We start from the raw sequence: 5632 nt of genomic DNA, 5'->3' as shown, positions 1-5632 counted from the left end.
AAGGAATAAAGTTGCTTTATTAAGCGTTTTTGTTTTGTTTGGTTTGGTTTATGATTATGAATACATACGTAAATTCTATAGTGTCGCCGTAGCACGTTTATTTACATGTCAATAAACGTTGTGCTGCTGTGACATGATTAATTTACATCTAATTTGCAATAGTATATGTATGTATGTATGTATGTATACATGTATGTATGTATGCACTGATGTATGTATGCATGTATGTATGTATGTATGTATGTATGTATTTAAGAATGAATGAACGCACTGGCTCAGGAATTTTTTTTAAAACTAAAAAATTGTTATTTTCTAATTTTGCCCCAGGGATTCGAAATTGATTTTAAATTGACCGTTGTGATATACAAAATATAACTGTTTTTCGGTCAGTCTTGTTTTAAATTTATTTGGCTAGTACTATGTTTTGTTTACAGCCGGATACGATGTATTTGGGGGGTTTTTTGGGGTTTTTTTAAATTGTTAGGAAAGGGATAACAACAAACCAACCACTGAAAAATGGACCGGCTTAGAGGCTTAGACGCAGGCTTAGGCGGCGTATAGTCGGGTGGAGACTAAGATATCCTTGAGACTTGGATTTTTTCTATATGCAATAACCGGACGTGCTGTAATAGGGTTTTTCATAACAGTTTGCAGATGGTTCGAGTACCAGCAACGGCATGGGACAATTGTTGAGGCCAGAAAGGATTTAATTATCCCCTGCGCCAGTGCGTTAATATCTATGTATGTAATAGTCAACCTCGACATACATACAATACATAGATATTCATACATCAATACATACATCAGTGCATACATACATACATACATACATACATACATACATGCATACATACATCAGTGCATACATACATACATGTATACATACATACATACATATACTATTGCAAATTAGATGTAAATTAATCATGTCACAGCAGCACAACGTTTATTAACATGTAAATAAACGTGCTACGGCGACACTATAGAATTTACGTATGTATTCATAATCATAAATCCTTTCTGGCCTCAACAATTGTCCCATGCCGTTGCTGGTACTCGAACCTGTGGCACCGATTCGCCCGCAAATTGCAAGACTAACCACGATACGCTCTGAGCTATCGAAGTTTCTTTAACTCAACCATATGCATGGGGCCTACAATCTACGCGGTCGATCCCGCTTACGTGCATGAAACAGTGGGCAGACCTGGCACTGGCTAGTATGTATTGATGTATGAATATCTATATATTGTATGTATGTAAGTATGTATTTAAGAATGAATGTATGCATTGATGTATGTATGTATGTATGTATGTACATATGTAATGTATGCATGTATGTATGTATCCATTGATGTATGTATGTATGCATTGATGTATGTATGTATGTATGTATGTATGTATGCATGCATGTATGATCATGAAATCAGCAATTATTTTGCCAACATTTGCCATTTTTAAATTACGGCTAGAGAAACGAAACCTGCTACAGTCCTCTTGGTGAAGCTATTGAGTTTTCCTATTCCAACCATTGATTTATTAATGTGTGCGCGTGTATCTACTATATATGTATATAGATATGCATGTATTGATGTAGGTATGCATGTATGTATGGATGTAAGCAGGTAGGTGGGTGGGTTGGTACGTGAGTACGTACCTACGTTTAAATGGATCGATGGATGGTTTAAAGTTTGTTTTGTTTAACGACACCACTAGAACACATTGATTGATTTATTAATCACCGGTTTAGTAGCAAGGGATCTTTTGTGTGCACCATCCCACAGACTGGATAGCACATACCACTCGTGACGCACTGGGTGGAACGATAAATAGTGTAATGGGTCCACCGAGGGGGATCGATCCTAGACAGACCGTGCATCAGGCGAGCTATCTACCACTGGGCTACATTCTGCCTCGGATGGATTGATGTATGTATGTTTTGTTTACACTCATATGTGTGTGTCGTTTTATATATATATATATATATATATTTATGCAAAATAATTTATTTCATGATCATTCTCTAACTAGTGCCTCGTCTGTATGAGGACAGCCACTCCCGAGGCACAAGGAAATATTCATGTACAAAGAGGACTGCCACTCTCATACTAAATCAAAACTACCGCAGGATAGAACTCACATAATATCTTATATTTTCAGTGCAATCAAAGTATGTGATATTTTTCAGATCACATTCTTTAAGAATTTAATAACTTTGCAAATCAGAAGTAAATTAATCGATTTCACGGCACTTGGTTTATTGACATTTAAGCAAACGTATTAGGGTGAAACTACACAATTGACGTATGCATTCATAGTCATCAAATAAAAACATTTCAATAGCAACTTTACATTGAAAGCTTTCCAGCGTTCAGAAAAAAAACGAGAAAAAAAACGACCTTTAAGCACTAGTTAATTTTTTATGTAAGGATATCCAAAATGACGTCATTCGAATCTGACGTCATTTCCATTCAAAAAGACACCGCGTCACATATTATTACGTCATTTGAATATCTAGTAATGGCGGACTGGAATTAAAGTTGCGTGTAGAGTTTACAAAAAAAATTGTATTAAGCTTGAGAATATATGATAAAGAGATTATTACCCTCGTGTGTTTCGGTATCGTCAACATCATATATTAGGAATACAAATAATGTATTATGCCAGTTTTTATTCTTTATATATGATATTCAAATGACAATACATATAGAGAGATTTATTACGAATCAAATGTAGATATGTGTGATGTGTGGGTGTACATTGTTAAATTTGATATAATGCATTTACATTGTATATTTTAACCAATGGCTAGACGTTTTAAATGCTATAATGTTATCATCATGTTTCCTCTCTGTTGTAGGTATAACTAGCCTATGTATGTTTTCATTTTTCCTAGCAACATTTTCCCAGTAAAGATAGTATTTCTTCTTACTGTATTCAATTGTATTGTGTTGTGTTGTATTGTGTGGTGTGGTGGTTGTACGTGCGTTATAATTAACAGGAATTTTGTAGTCAAATAAGAAATATTTCCACGAAAATTCTAGAAACACAGTTTCTAATGTCTGTAGTTAGTTTTGCAAAGAAAACAAATGAACTGAAAACGAGCGGACTACCCTTCCAATCATCCAGTAATAAAACCAAAAACCAAACCATAACAAATTAGAATAAAGAATAAGAAATACAGATTGAAAATCCATCATGCGGATTCTGCTTTTAAAAGGGAATGAGAACAAACTGCAATTACGTTTACACCCTCTAACTTCTGAATCCAGGTTAACAAATTCAGTACACGCACTGTCTGTCTGTCTGTCTGTCTCTGTCTCTCTCTCTCTCTCTCTCTCTCTCTCTCTCTCTCTCTCTCTCTCTCTCTCTCTCTCTCTCCCCACACACACACACATCACGACTGGTATATCAATATACTCGAATTATACATACCAAGGCATGTGCTATCCTGTCTGTGGGATGGTGCATATAAAAAAATCCCTTTCTACTAAAGTAAATATTTGACATACAATTGCCGATGATTAATAAATCCATATGCTCTATTCAACTTCAACACACTAGTTAGCAGTAGAGACATTTTGGGCCGCGTTGGTACATAATTTTTAGAATTGGGACATCTTGGGCCGGTGTCCGCCTAAGATGTCCTAATGGGACATTTTGGGCTTCAACAGTTGATGATTTTTTTTTTCTATGGTTTTCATAGGTAAAATAAGTATTTTCGAATTTCTGACCTGACAAAGGGAGCAAAACCGTAATTTTTTCGATGTCGCCAACACGATTTTTAAAATTTGACAATTTATTACTCCTACGTATGACGCAGTATGTTAACTTCGACTGCAATAAATTGAAGTGTGGTACACGTGCTTTGCTTTGGCTATTCATATTTGTCTTCAACAATAAGTGAATTAAAAAAGAAGTGTTTTCTGCATGTCGCCAGAAACGTACAAAATCCGTTACTATAGTCCTGTTCAATTGGTTAGACCCTAAGTTTTTTTTGCAAATGTTACGTTTAATTGTAAATAGACAATGGAATTATTGTGAATAGTGTTACTTTGCATTGTGCTAATATAAATCGGTGTCCTAATATGCAAGAGATGAAAGTATAAAACTGAAATGTAAAAAAAAACCTCCGAAAAATGAAACGCAATCAACTTTGAATAATAACGTAATACATGTATATACAACTTTTTTCAAATATCCCAATGTAAACACGCCAAATGTGATTAAAATATCATATTCTTGCTAAATCTATTGGGAAAACCGAACCTGTTATCAAACATTGCCAAACAATGGACATTTTATCAAAAGTAACCTTTTTTGCTCTAAGAAATGTCCTCTTCGCTAAAATAATCAGTTTTTGTTGGTATATACTTGGTATCTCACAATGTTTGATAAAGGACCTTCAATGCATACACATCTAAATAAACATAATTTGGAATAATTTCTGAGAAATACGTTTTTCTAAATTTTTCTCGTCAAAAATTAACAATGTCGGCGTTGTTGCCCAACTGTTGCATAGTTTTGGTCATCTCCAGTATATCCAGCCTGAGCTCGGACCAACACAGCTGCCGTCGGACCTATACCAAGACCAATATAAAAACACCCAGTTAATAACATAATCACGTTTTGAAAGGGCCCAAAGTCCAATATCACTATGTGCTTCCGGAGGTGAGGATATTGGAGGTGGGAGTTGGTTTCCTATTAAAGACTACAGTTATAATGTATTTCTCTTTTAATTCAACAGGCGTGGCTGCTACGGTACACGCCGAATGTGACATCGAACGTGCCAAGTTTTGCCAAAATAAATTCATTGACGGGTTGTCGGGCGGTGGACAGAATAGCTTGATGTTATGCACGTAAGTTGCTTATAAACATATTGTAGGACAGAGCTTTATGTCATTTGACTAGAACCTTGTCAGTCAGAGTATGTATGTCATTGTTACTGTAGGATATCATAGTTCGTGGTATGTGTTATCCTGTATTAAGATTTGGCAGCTATATATATATATACTAGTATTCTGTTACCTCATTGTTTTAGTATGAACGTATGTGCATGTCTCTGTCTCTCTCTCTCTCTCTCTCTCTCTCTCTCTCTCTCTCTCTCTCTCTCTCTCTCTCTCTCTCTCTCTCTCTCTCTCTCTCTCTCTCTCTCTCTCTCTCTCTCTCTCTGCGTGCCTGTTTGTGTATGTATGTATGTATTGATGTATGAATATCAATACATTGTATGTATGTCCAGGTTGACTATTACTTACATACATAGATATTAATTTAACGCACTGGCGCAGGGGATAATTAAATCCTTTCTGGCCTAAAAAAAATTCCCATACCGTTGCTGGGACTCGAACCTGTGGCACCGAATCGCCCGCAATTTCCAGACTTGCCACGATACCTTTTGAGCTATTGAGGCATCCATAAAAAGGATGCTCTGTATGTATGTATGTATGTATGTATGTATGTGTGTATGTATGCTGGAAGGTAGGTCATAAGTAGATAGGTAAAAGTCTAAAGGCAACAAATAAAGATATGTTTTAGTTTGAATTACAACTGTACTGATTATTTTGTTTCCATAAAATAATTTATCACCATTTACAAAAAAAGGTAGCTTCCCTTTCTTAACTCCTGTTCACTATGT

General features: G+C 35.6%; 1 long non-coding RNA gene across 2 annotated transcripts in view; it reads left to right on the top strand.

Moving 5' to 3' along the window:
• Window positions 1–1868: 1868 nt before the first annotated feature.
• Window positions 1869–5632, top strand: part of LOC121380452 — a 9037-nt gene continuing 5273 nt past the window's right edge. Inside the window, exons 1-2 of one of the 2 annotated variants that reach the window (XR_005958935.1) lie at window positions 1869–1925; window positions 4745–4856. This is a non-coding gene — a long non-coding RNA (uncharacterized LOC121380452). Of the gene's footprint in view, window positions 1926–2593; window positions 2653–4744; window positions 4857–5632 lie in introns of those variants that run through there. The other variant, XR_005958934.1, reaches the window with a different exon arrangement.

The sequence above is a fragment of the Gigantopelta aegis genome, chromosome 9 (genome assembly GCF_016097555.1).
Source record: "Gigantopelta aegis isolate Gae_Host chromosome 9, Gae_host_genome, whole genome shotgun sequence".
In the NCBI taxonomy this organism is placed as follows: Eukaryota; Metazoa; Mollusca; class Gastropoda; order Neomphalida; family Peltospiridae; genus Gigantopelta; species Gigantopelta aegis.
The sequence above is the reverse complement of the archived record's forward strand: the minus strand, read 5'-3'. Positions and strand labels throughout refer to the sequence as shown.